Source organism: Amblyomma americanum, chromosome 1 (assembly GCF_052857255.1).
Source record: "Amblyomma americanum isolate KBUSLIRL-KWMA chromosome 1, ASM5285725v1, whole genome shotgun sequence".
In the NCBI taxonomy this organism is placed as follows: domain Eukaryota; kingdom Metazoa; phylum Arthropoda; class Arachnida; order Ixodida; family Ixodidae; genus Amblyomma; species Amblyomma americanum.
In genome coordinates, this window is record NC_135497.1 from 387,690,155 (window position 1) to 387,702,888 (window position 12,734).

Here is a 12,734-nt window from a genome sequence, read left to right on the forward strand (position 1 = left end):
GACTCAATGGGCAAGCGCCAGAGCACAGTAATACCTAGCTGCTTCTGTCTTAATCTCAGGGTGAATGCTGGAACTTGAACACACCGAAAGTAAAACATAATCACCTCTAAGAGCACTACCTACTATTTTCTGAAAGCTTGTTTCAGTGACAATACCCTTTGTTGGGCGAGTCCCTTCTTCTGATCTGTCACGCTGCTATGAAACATCAGTTAACCCTTCCGGCCCTGGTAGTGTCATTTGGCACCACAACACAAATATTCCTATCGCCCGTCAGTAAAGGACAATAATACTATTAATATTTTAATAAGATAGTTTTTCCGGGATCCGTGTTGCTTTCGGCATCAGTGTTCACGCATTTCCCTTGAGCTGCTCAGTCTAAGGAAGAAGAAGCAGCAGCAAACGTTGGCAGCAGCATGGTAGGCTTCCAAGGCTGGTAGAATTTTCCAAGGCTACCAGAAAGTAGCATTTTATAGTTTTCCAGTCGATACACGGACATTGCTTTATTCCTGGAAACACTGAGGCGAATGCAGCGGCTATGAAAGCACACTCCAATGCCCTCACTTCTTGCCTTCCGTTATTGAGAGGCGCATAGCGCCGTTTATTGAGGTCCATGCGCAATGAAATGAATGAAAAGATTTGGTTTGAGCCAAACCGTACAGGTTCTGATCTGCGTTTCATCAATCCGTTGCTGCGGTTTAATATTCCATTATCTATGAGCAGATGTTTAGAAACGGTCCTTCACCGCCTGTGTTTAGGAAGGCCTTACACGAAGCACTTTCTTCATAGAACAGGCCGCGCAGACAGCCCACGGTGTGCGTGTGGCCACGACAACCAGAATCTGGCTCACCTATTATTGGATGGCTGAGTGCACGACTATCTCAGGCCGCGAACGAAGAGTTACTGGAGCGCTCTTGATAAAAGGTCCTTGAGCCTACAGAAGCTCTTAGGCCCGTGGCCGACATGTGAACTGCAAAAGTGAGCACTTGTGGCATTGATAGCTTTCCTTGAGGACAGCGGTATCCTTGGGAAGTACTAGCTTTGTAGAATTGGAGTCAATGCTAGAGCTTTTACCTCTCTGGGTGTGAGTGCAAGATATTTATTTTTGCTTTGCTGTGTTTGCTGCAAACAAACTTATTTTTGTTTTTTTTCTGTTTTTGGTAAGTGAGTAGTTTAATAGCGTTGTTATTTACTTTTTCTGTTTGCTGCAACTCAGCTTACTTCTTGTTCTTTCGCCCTTCTTTATTCATAGCTCTTATGTATATTGAATTGTGCACTGTTCTCTTAGCATTGAAGGTGTTTTTGTTCTCTCAATATTTTACTTTTCCTGACGCTTGTACTTTGTTTTATATAGCCGCCGCTGTGGCTCAGTGGCTATGGCGCTCGGCTGCTGACCCGAAAGACGCGGGTTCGATCCCGGCTGCGGCGGTCGAATTTCGATGGAGGCGAAATTCTAGAGGCCTGTGTGCGGTGCGATGTCAGTGCACGTTAAAGAACCCCAGGTGATCGAAATTTCCGGAGTCCTTCACTACGCCTTTCCTCATAGCCTGAGTTGCTTTGGGACGTTAAACCCCCATAAAACCAAAACCAAAACTTTGTTTTATTGTGCACTGTTTATGTTTGTTTTATGTTATGTTGAACTGTACATCGTCGGGCCAAGTGGTTTCTATGAATTGGTGAAAAGGAGTAGTCGGAGCCGCTATGCAGCACCAACCTCTCCTTTACTGTTCATGTAAATAAAAAGGCCGAGGTAGACCAGATTTGTTAATTTATATCTCACTAACCATTCGTTCTTTTCAGCTCAGATTTTAAATGTTTTGTGAAACGCCCATCCAAGCTCATATCCGTGTCGTAGATATTATTGAATGCGTGGACTCTGATCTACAACCCGTTTTTGACATGTGTGATTTTGACACCACCAGGCCTTAGCGGTTGCCAGCGGTGGCCACTGAGGGATGAAAGATGATCTTGCTAGAAAAGCATCTGCTAGTATTTTGGGTATGCACCTATACGGATGAGCTTGTTGTTCTGCTGAAAGGGATATTCCTCGCAGAAAATAGACGACATTTTAAAATTTGGTTTTTGATGAACAGGAAAAAGGAAATGTTCACTATCGCACACTGCAAATGCTCAGATCGAGCCTAGAAATGAAAATGCCTATGTCGGCGAACAGCAACGAGAGTAAAGTAACAGTGACAGTAAATAGACGCCTGACCTTGTACTTTTATTCCTTTTTTCTACCGCTCTCCGCCTCCTGTGAGCATCGCCATCGGCCATAGAATGCTGAATACGCCGGTTCTCGTCCTGTGAGCATCGGGGCACTGGAATACAAGAACAGAACGGGGCATTATATCTTCAACTCGCGCACCGCGGCTCTTGCAGCAAGTGTGGCACACTCTCGATGCCAGAAGCAATGCAGCGTGTTTGTCAACTTTTTCATAAGAACGTGTGTTCGGTGTGCTTATAAACAGCTTCTGAATTCTCCCCGGCCGGGAGATATCCCCGCCGCATAAGCCTATTCATCAGAGGGAATTTCTTGAAACCTGTATGGAACAGCAATTGATCAAGATGCAGACAGGACAAATTATCTTCCAGTTTGTGAATTCTTCCATAGTAAACCGCTAGTTTGAGGACAGGCGCTAGCCAGACGCATTATGCATCGCACAAGCTTAGAACTTAGATAAGCTTTGCTGCGCGCTAAGCAATACTAAAACGCTTCGTAAAGGTCGATAAAAAAGGGCGGTACAGTCGCCTTCCAAGAAGGCTATGCAAGTTTCGAACATGTGTGTCGTTTACGTGACTCACTATCAGATGTAACACAAGCCTGTAAGCGGCGAAAACGACGAGAAATTATACAAGACGCGAGGTAAAACAGGAGAGAGCAGCGTCTTTTCTGGCAACGTCAAGACCCATCTATCCCTTACAATAAAAACAAAAAACTTCTGTAGAGTTTTCCGCATTGCAAAATAAGAAATTTTTTCGTTCACTTCTTTGTTGTCAGTTGTGGTAACCAAAGCGGTTCCTTTAATATTTTACACCCATAGAGCATGATGTCCGCTTTTGACAGCATACTTGTAAATCTATTGATACTTGCACCACGAGCTTTATATTCTTAATGCGTGGGGCCTTTATGAGGCCTTAGGAAATGTGAAAACACGGAGCGAAAAATCTACGACAAAATTGAAAAATTCAGGGCCGAAAGGGTTAACATCATGTACTTTCTGAATCCAGTACAAGGATAGGTTAGATCAATCTAATATTTATCAATTCAGCCACAAATTAAAAAATAATAGCAGTTGGACTACAAGATAAGTTATCGTAGCTATCAGACTTACATTAAGGTTTACATTTGAAGGCGAGACGTATATTGAAAAACCGTCTAAACAAAGCCTTATCTTCAGCTTCCTGGTGTTCTATTTTGCTGCTTTGATTTACGCCTGCAGCTGAAGCCACAAAAACGTGTGCGCCACATCGCCGACTGCGAAATAGCCGCAGTTAACGCTCTCTTGTAGATTTTTCTGCCGCACAAGCAATTTATGTGAACGCTCTTTTCAACGACTTTCAGCTCTCAGCAGCTTGGGGGGGGGGCAATAAAAAGCGCCGAACTCAATCACTCGTAGGACCAAAGTAAGCTCTGAAGTCGGTATCGGCCCCCTCGGTTATTCTCACAGTCACTGCTGACAGTTGAGAGGGTTGTCACGTGACTGCTGTTACAGCAACAACGCCGCAGTGCGGATTTTTCTCGACATTGCAGTCATGCCTAACACCGGTATACAGTTAGCGGTGGCGACGGTATACTGAGCGTAAAAACCATCGCAGAACATTCTCGTCCTATTTAGAGACATAAGTTTTAGCTTACATTCCTGGAAGAAGGAAATTCTTCTTGTCCTTACCCTTGCATCCTTCGTGCCCTTGCGTTCTTCTTGCCCTTGTACTTACTCAAAGCATGCACGTCACAAACTGACAAGGGAAAATTCACGGCTGATAAACAACAACGCCCTTCATTCTAGCTTTTGACGTGCGACAGCCAGAGGCCATAGCTGGAAATGTACTGCGGCGTCGTTTGATCTCCATAAACCAAAATGCTTTGGTGCCGCTTTTCACGCTAGAGTTCTTGTGTTCACTTCCAGTTTGTGGCCAGTCAGCTCATGTTTTCTCGTTAGTTCCTGTATTTTTCAACACACATTTATTTTAAGATATCGATGGGGTGCATATTTTCCGAAAAAAAAAATGCAGCACTGGTGTCTTTTGCGGGACACCATCAGATGGCGGGCTCTGCGCGCTTCTAGAGCCGTGCGGTGCTTCTCCAAAAAATTGCAAGCCTGGTTGAATGATCGGCCGTGCACAGCTGTTAAAATAGATATTCGTAAGCAGCGACGTCACGACCACACTTGGATGCGAAAAAAAATCTCTTTAATGCAGTGCTAAAGCCCGCAATAAATTTTTATGCGCTATGTGTTTTCAGAGCACTCTATACAAGAGTTTGCCTTTATAGGAGCAAAATCGAAGTAAGCTGTCCTCCAGCGCACTCTCTTCTAGAAACAGGGCAAGCTGCCCAACCCCTGGGGTATACTTGCATCACTAAAAATACGGAATACTTATGGCTGGCAAGGAAAACAACTTCTCTCTTCAAAGCGTGCCAAGTCCCAGCAGTTACGAAGATTTTGACCAAAGTTTCAATCTCGTCTATTGTTAACTTAAACACCTCCGGTGCTGCGTTTAAAAGCCTCCTCTCATCGCTAACTGCATCAAGTTACTATGTTTTGCTGTAGGAACAAGCATCCTCTGCCAAGAGTAAGCATTCCGTATACTTCTTCATCATCAACATCATCATCATCACCAGCCTGACTACATCCACTGCAGAGCAAAGGCATCTCCCATGTCTCTCCAATTATCCCTATCGTTTGCAGCTGTGTCCAACTTATGCCTGCAAACTTCCTAATCTCATCCGCGCACCTAACCTTCTGCCGCCCCCTGCTATGCTTGCCACCTTTTCGATAGCTGCCACCCTTTCGTTAATACTACAGAACTATAAATTTAGTGATGGAAAACAACTCTGGGACCCGGGAAGCATACCGTGCCCCTAAAAAAGAGGCGCTAGAGGACATCATAGTGCCTTTTCACTCCCATCGAGGCTTATTCGTGTTTGGAGTGCAGCTGCGGAATAATGACTGATAATAGACGGAAGCGTAGTGGTACGGATGTGGCTAATGTGTTTGGTAATCACAAGGTGAACAAGGGAGGGAAAACCTCCGGGTGGGGGGCGGGGCTTGCCAACGTTTTGACAAGAAAACTTGTCTTCGCCTGGGCAAAGCCTTCATCATTGGCGGGGTTTAAATAGGGTCATCCCTCCAAGGAGGAAGGCCCAGTGAGGAGGAGGGTGTGAAGTGGGAATTGTGTTAGGATGTGGAAGGTGCACCTTGTCTAGGCATGATGGCTGCTAAAGTTGATTAACTGGTTGACCTGCAAAACTGTGAAAACACTATTCCCACTTCATCCCTCCTCCCTCTCACCAGGCCTTCCTCCTCAAAGGGATGACTCTATTTAAACCACGCCAGATATGAACGCTTTGCCCAGACGAAGACAAGTCCGCCTGTCGAAATGTTTGCAAGCCCCTCTCTGAAGTGTCATCTTCCTTGTTCACTTTGTGATTATCAAGAACCACCAGACAAACCTCATTCTACCATGGAGTCTAATGTGTTTGGTGTTCACCAAACATATTACGATGCTCTGAAACAAACGCTGTGACAGCAACGCACATGGCGATGCTGTAAAGGTCACTGACATTGAGTATAATTTCTCCTGAACAAGGTAATGCTTCCGTGCGCCAACATTTATCTGCTCTCTGCTTCGGCTGTCCCAACATGCGAAAAAAAGAGGTCCCATCACTCCCTGTTTTTTAAATAGGCATTCACCTACACTGCTGCAAACAAACCATTAACGAGTGCAAGTTTTAGAGAAAATTTAAATAAACAGCGCTCAAAAAATATCCGGCTAAAATGTTGCAATGCAGAATTTCCTCGAGGGAGTATTCGCATTCCTCAGTGACGGGCCACCCTAGTTCTCGACTACAACAGCGATTCACAGAGCAACCACGAAGTGGTAGTTATGCCATTGTAATAATGTCATGCTTAAAAAAACATGTTGCTCTCTTGATGTAGCGTCTCGCATCCGCTATCGGAACCCCAGCACAAACTGCAGTCTTGTAACCTGCAATCAATATTTTCTTATTTTTCTGCCATTTTTTACCACAGTTTTAAATCAGCTCTCAAGGAACTGAATCTCGGTGTGTTCGCAGGTAGCAAAGGGCATTACAGTGAAGCCAGCACGTAGTACGGTGTCTCCCGGCTGCTCCATCTTAATTTGCTATGAATGAAGCTTCTAAAAATTAGCAACAGGTGGCCCGAGTAGTGAACTACATGCAGACCATGGACTCTCCGGTGTTAATTTCTGAGAAAAATTGTCGGATGTATTCGGGCGTTTATTTCATTTTGAATATAGGCGTGTTTCGACTATTTGTACAGTACAACCCCTAAAAGCTGGGGTTTTCGGCGATAATTATTCTCAACGTTCGGGGCGATAGATGACAAAAGCAAGAGCAAGGCTGCGTTCGTCTGTCGCTGAATCTGTACGTCTGCTCGTAGCGTGCGAAATCCATCTGGCAACTCAGCTTTCACGAGGGTGCACAATTTTAACTAATATTGGAGACAGATGTGAACTCAAAGTCATAATGGGTGTTTTGCTAGATGTTCTGAAGCAGCTTGTCTGAACACTTTGCGGAATGCTGTAAAAGTGCGGCTAGCTACTACCTTAGGCCCTTGTCTACCATGTGCATTATAGGCTGTCCCCATTTCAGGGGCCTTCAGCTCGGGTCTGATTCGAATTCTTTAGTAGAGTGACGATAATTACACAAACCAGAGGCAACATCTTGTGTACAAGGTTCTTCTCCAACTTAAGGGTCTTCATAACTTCGAGTAACGAGGCAGATGTTTAGTACATACCAAAGGTCATACCAAAAGTTTTTGCGAATTTTCTAGAGCTTATACCCCTGTCACACGGGCACTTGTAAGGCCTTAGGAATTAAGGTCCTTTGCCCCAAAGGCGCGTGACGCGCATCTACACGGCAAAGCGTCGAGACCTTTGCGAAAAAGGACCGTAGCCGCAAAGGCGGCCGTCAGCGGCCTTAAAGTTGCTTAAAGGAGCAATCCAGACGGCAGCGCCAGCTAGCGAGCTCAAGGAATAAAAAATTGAGGCAATTTTTAGTTTTGAAAACGTACAAAAATATCTAGTTTATCTTGTTTAATGGTTAATTTTGCGTTACAGTGCACTTAACCGTAAAGGAGGCTATGACTCAAGACATCTACACTGCTGAGAAATAATAATAATAATAATAATAATAATAATAATAATAATAATAATAATAATAATAATAATAATAATAATAATAATAACAATAATAATAATAGGTTTGGGGGGAAAGGAAATGGCGCAGTATCTGTCCCATATATCGTTGGACACCTGAACCGCGCCGTAAGGGAAGGGATAAAGGAGGGAGTGAAAGAAGAAAGGAAGAAAGAGGTGCCGTAGTGGACGACTCCGGAATAATGTCGACCACCTGGGGATCTTTAACGTGCACTGACATCGCACAGCGCACAGGTGCCTTAGCGTTTTTCCTCCATAAAAACGCAGCCGCCGCGGTCGGGTTCGAACCCGGGAACTCCGGATCAGTAGTCGAGCACCTTAACCACTGAGCCACCGCGGCGGGTCTCTGCTGAGAAAGGACTTGAACGCTTTTCAGCAGCCGCATCGACACACACGTGCTTGCGCTTCTCGCTTTGCTGTTTTTTCTTCGTTTGCTATTCATGGCAATTACACACTTCTTTCTAGCGTCTTGCGGTTCGTCGCTCATGATTACGGCAGCACGCTAACCAGGCACAACCTAATTTCTTTGAAATAAGCACAAGGACATAAGAAACGAAGCACGCTTCTCACACACAACGAGGAGCCGAACGGAAAAGTGCGCCTACCGTGGTCGGACCGGAAACGACGAAAAAAAAAGAAACTTTTGTTTCAAAATATACGTTTCTCACCGTCAGAACGCTCATTTATTATCGTGATAGCTACTTTTTCAAACATACACGAAAGCACTCTTATCCTCTTAGCTGAAGTGCTGCCGTCTGGTTTAATTTCATAATGTTACTAGCGCCGCTTCACACACAGCGGTGACTTTTGCCATTCACGGAGGCCGCGTTCTACCTCCTTTGCATTTTCCGTGGAGTAGCGCCGCTGCTCCTTTTCGGTTTTCCTCCTTTAGTGCAATAAGACAACTTTACGGCAAAGGCCGTGATGAAGTCCCGTGTGACAAGGGTATTAGACAAGTGCGTTGCGTTTTCCGCTCCTCTCTCAACGGCGTCAGTGCATTTGAGAAAAGGCGACATTGTGCACCAAAGCTCCATAACATCGGCGATAGCATGATGAGAACCAATATGAGAGGGGGTGGGGGTGTCGTGTGGGGGGGGGGGGGGGGGGTTGTTTCGTTGAAGACCTATTAAATGATAGAGAACACTGAACTTAACGCTGCAGTTCCTGGCAGCTCTTGTTGAGAGACGTGATTCGGTACTGGCTTTCGATGCTGTTAACCGTTCTTCCATTATGCTCGGCTGAATCCGAGGTTTCTTAGCCGTGGATAAAAAAATGTGTTCCACGCATGCATTGTAAAAATTATAGAAATGAGAAAAAATTCCATGCACTTAGTTGCTTCCCCGTTTAGGTGCTCGACCATTCTCACTGCTCCCTTTGAAGCACAAAACAATCCATTGCGGCGATATTCTTCTTGACGTGAGTTTCAAATATAGGTGGTACTGTTATGAGTGCCTCTTCAGTATTTCCGTGCTTTGAAAAGGACATAAATATATATATATATATTTTTTTGCGCAAGTGGTCGCTGGCAAGTGCATACCCAGAAATTGGCGCTTTTCGTTTATAACTGATTCTTTTTTTTACCGTTAGATGTTTATCGATGACCTTTGGTTAAGACTAAAAAATACAGCGCCTACCTTCGGTGAAAGATATCACATTATACTCCGATTCACCGTACCTCGTGCGATTCAGTTTCAGCACTTTCACCGCTGTCTGTAGAGGTGACACATGGAAACTTGCCCCAGCCAAAAAAAAAATGGTGTTTTTCGCAAGTCACTTTCTTGCAGCTGCAGTGGTTCCCGCGTTCCTGCGAAACAAAATGCAGCGCCGAAGGTTGGTCGGGGAGGCGAGATCGTCTCTCGTCTCCTCTTCGTCTCCTCTTCTTACGTCGCGGCGCCATCAATCGGGGGTTCTTTCTCGGTGAAACACCAGTCGTGTACTCGAATCACCACAGTTGGCTCTCTTGACTATTTTGCTCCTTCGGCGAAACAGGGCGGTCACCTAAGGTTATTCGTTCAGTATTAACTTTATATATAGAAAGTGGTGATTTTATAGATAACACCCTTAAGTTTCACTTATTGCTGAACGCTTTCCTTAGCGAGAAAAAACTGGGAGTTTCAGGGTGGTCTGCACTGAATTTCTTTTTTTCATCGATTATTTAAAATGTTTTCTTCACTGCACCACAACAGTGTTTAGCTAAGACATTTTGTTTTTCAATGATACAAAGAAAAAAAAAGCAGTAATATGTTGCTTACGAAGTAAAAAATCTTTCCTTGGCGAAATTGGAAAAAAAATACCGATATCTTGTAGGTGCTCACCTATGGGGCAGAAACGTGGGGGCGTACGAAAAGGGTTCAGCTTAAGTTAAGGACAACTCAGCGAGCTATGAAAAGAAAAATGGTAGGTGTAACGTTAAGAGACCGGAACCGAGCAGAGTGGGCCAGGGAACAAACGCGGCTTAATGACTTCCTAGTCGAGATCAAGAGGAAGAAATGGGCTTAAGCAGGGCATGTAATGCGAAGGCAAGATAGCCACTGATCCTTAAGGGTAACGGAATGGATTCCAAGAGTAGGCAAGAGTAGCAGGCGGCAGCAGAAAGCTAGGTGGGGGATGACATTCAGAAGTTTGCGGGCATACGGCAACTTGAACTGGCAAAGGACAGGATTAATTGGGGAGACATAAGAGTGGCCTTTGCCCTTTAGTGGGCGTAGTAAGACTGATGAGGATGATGATGATAATAAATTTCGCACAAAATGTCACAAAATAATAATCATACCAATTCAGAAAAAAAGCACATTAAAATATTTAAATTATACGTTTTGTGCACTACTATGACAAAAATGATTATTTTAAGTTACAGAGCTGCCGACGCGAAAATTTCCGATCAGCGAAAAAAAAATACCTCGCGCGCAGCGCTTTGGGTTACTCCGCAGTGGAGTAGCATGCTTGACCTCGGGCCATCTTGCAGGAAACTGTATAGGCTACACTACTGGAGGCACGGAATCGTTCACAGCTTGCCAGGTACCTTCAGAGAAGTTCTGAAAGCAGTGACTCTCCTCGACAACGGCGGAAACGAAAGTTACAGACGGCCGCCTGTTGATAGTTGAGGCTGGGAGGAGCAATAATCTCTATCCGAATGAAATAAGAACGAATGGACGTCAGATTTCTTCAAAAAGTTGTCGCATGAGCCTACAGAGTTGTGTGTCAGTGCTGCGATATCACGAGAACACCGTTGCTGCTTAGCAGGGTTAGTACAAGAACAGGACGCAACCAAGGCCGCCATACTTAGGCGATCGCTGCGTGTCGACGGGTGTCGTGAGAAGTTTAAAAATTACGCGGCTGATGAAAAAAACGATTCCAGTATTGAAGTACAGCCCTTTTGCAATTTACTGAAGCCTCCGGAGGGCTTAGAATGCGGCATTTTGCGCCATTGTTCTGATTGAACGACTTCAATAGGCGCGGTAAGGAAAGAGTCAGACATATGAAGAAAAATAAACCGAGCGTGGTGACAACTTTCACCATTCCACGTGGAAAGCCAGCGGAAAGGACGCGTTCTCAAGCAGGAGAAGTACTTCTCCTGTGTACTTCTCCTGCTTGCGAACGCGTACTTACCGCTGGCTTTCCACGTACCATGCACCAACTGGCCCAACAAGCTACGCTTCTTCAATATTTCGCCACTCCGTTTCAAATGGGACCACCCATCCATCCATCCATCCATCCATCCATCCATCAATCCATCCATCCATCCACCCACCCACCCACCCATCCATCTATCTATCCATCCATCCATCCATCCATCCACCCACCCGCCCACCCACCTACCCACCCACTCACCCATCCATCCATCCATCCATCCATCCATCCGTCCATCCATCCATCCATCCATCCATCCATCCATCCATCCATCCATCCATCCATCCATCCATCCATCCATCCATCCATCCATCCATCCATCCATCCATCCATCATCTGTCCGTTCGTCCGTCCGTCCGTCCGTCCGTCCGTCCTTCCGTACGTTTTGCGGGACTGTACCATTGCGAGAACGGAATAATGAGGCCTGTGGCCCTCCTTGCAAATCAGTTCATTAACACGGACACTTTCTTTTTACATTTTTTAGTTACTATAACACACAAGCCCTTCCTTCAACAATGGAGAGCGTACGTTCCTCAGTGGTAGTAGGGTAGGACCCCAAGCTCCCGACCCGAAGGGCTGTGGTTCGAGTCACGGCTCGGCTATTCCTCTTTTCAGCGCAATTACTTTTATTTTTTCATAAGCACTACGTAAAGGCACTAGAACGTCGTCACGACCCTGTAGCCCAAATTAGAATCGTGTAGTGATGTCATCATTGTTGTAGTGTCTGATATTCGTGGAGTGTTTTTGTTATTCTCGCGAGGTCATGTTTTTTGACCTCACGGCCCTCGCCACCCATTCCGATTTTCTCGAGATGCCACTGCGAATTATGCGAAATTCTCTGCTGAACGGGACTATTAACGCTTTGCGTTAAAAAGCCGGAGTATATATCAACCTGCATTTCGCAGACCATCTAGGGAGGTTGAACACTATTTAATATTGCCTTTAAGATAAAACTTTACACAAAGCTGTATACAACAATACTGAAATTCAAAGATATCTATAATTTCGCACGGAAATCAATGCGCATGGTTGAGAGTGTAAATTTTTACCATATTTAGTTAAATGAATGTTCCGTACTTCTCCTAAACTAAGCTTATGAAGAATATCTCTCCACAATTACTTATTTACCTTATTGCAGAAATTCGTGACTAACAAAGAATAATACTCCTGCATTTATAGCAATGAAAGTAACAAGTTTTTATCCTCCATTGAATAAAATAAATTTTATACTGGCTTCTATAATTAACAAAGTTAAAATCCAGAGTTAAGTTTTAATTCGAAAGTGGCAAAGCGCAAAATATCAGCCCAAAATTGTCCTGTATTCAATTTAAACGCTGCTGCTTTGCAAGAAAGACATTTTTGTGCTGTAAACAGAATTTCTAGGAATCACACAAGGGACCCGCTGCCTGAAAATTTTGATAACGACCGCGGCTGCGCCGAGAACAGTGCGCATTAATAACGGCCGGGAAGCGGTACCTCTGCAAAGTTCGAATGTGTGACACAAGCAGTATTGCCTCGGACGCCCTAACTCTCACGTGATTTGTTCAAGACATTTAGAGGATTTTCAAAATAAAAGTGATGTCACGGATAATCATCTGCTAACTTGGCCATTCGAGGCGAAATAAATTGTTGCGAATAAGTTCTCCAACTGTCCAACTGGGTGGTAGTGCTGGTAATTGCGTTGA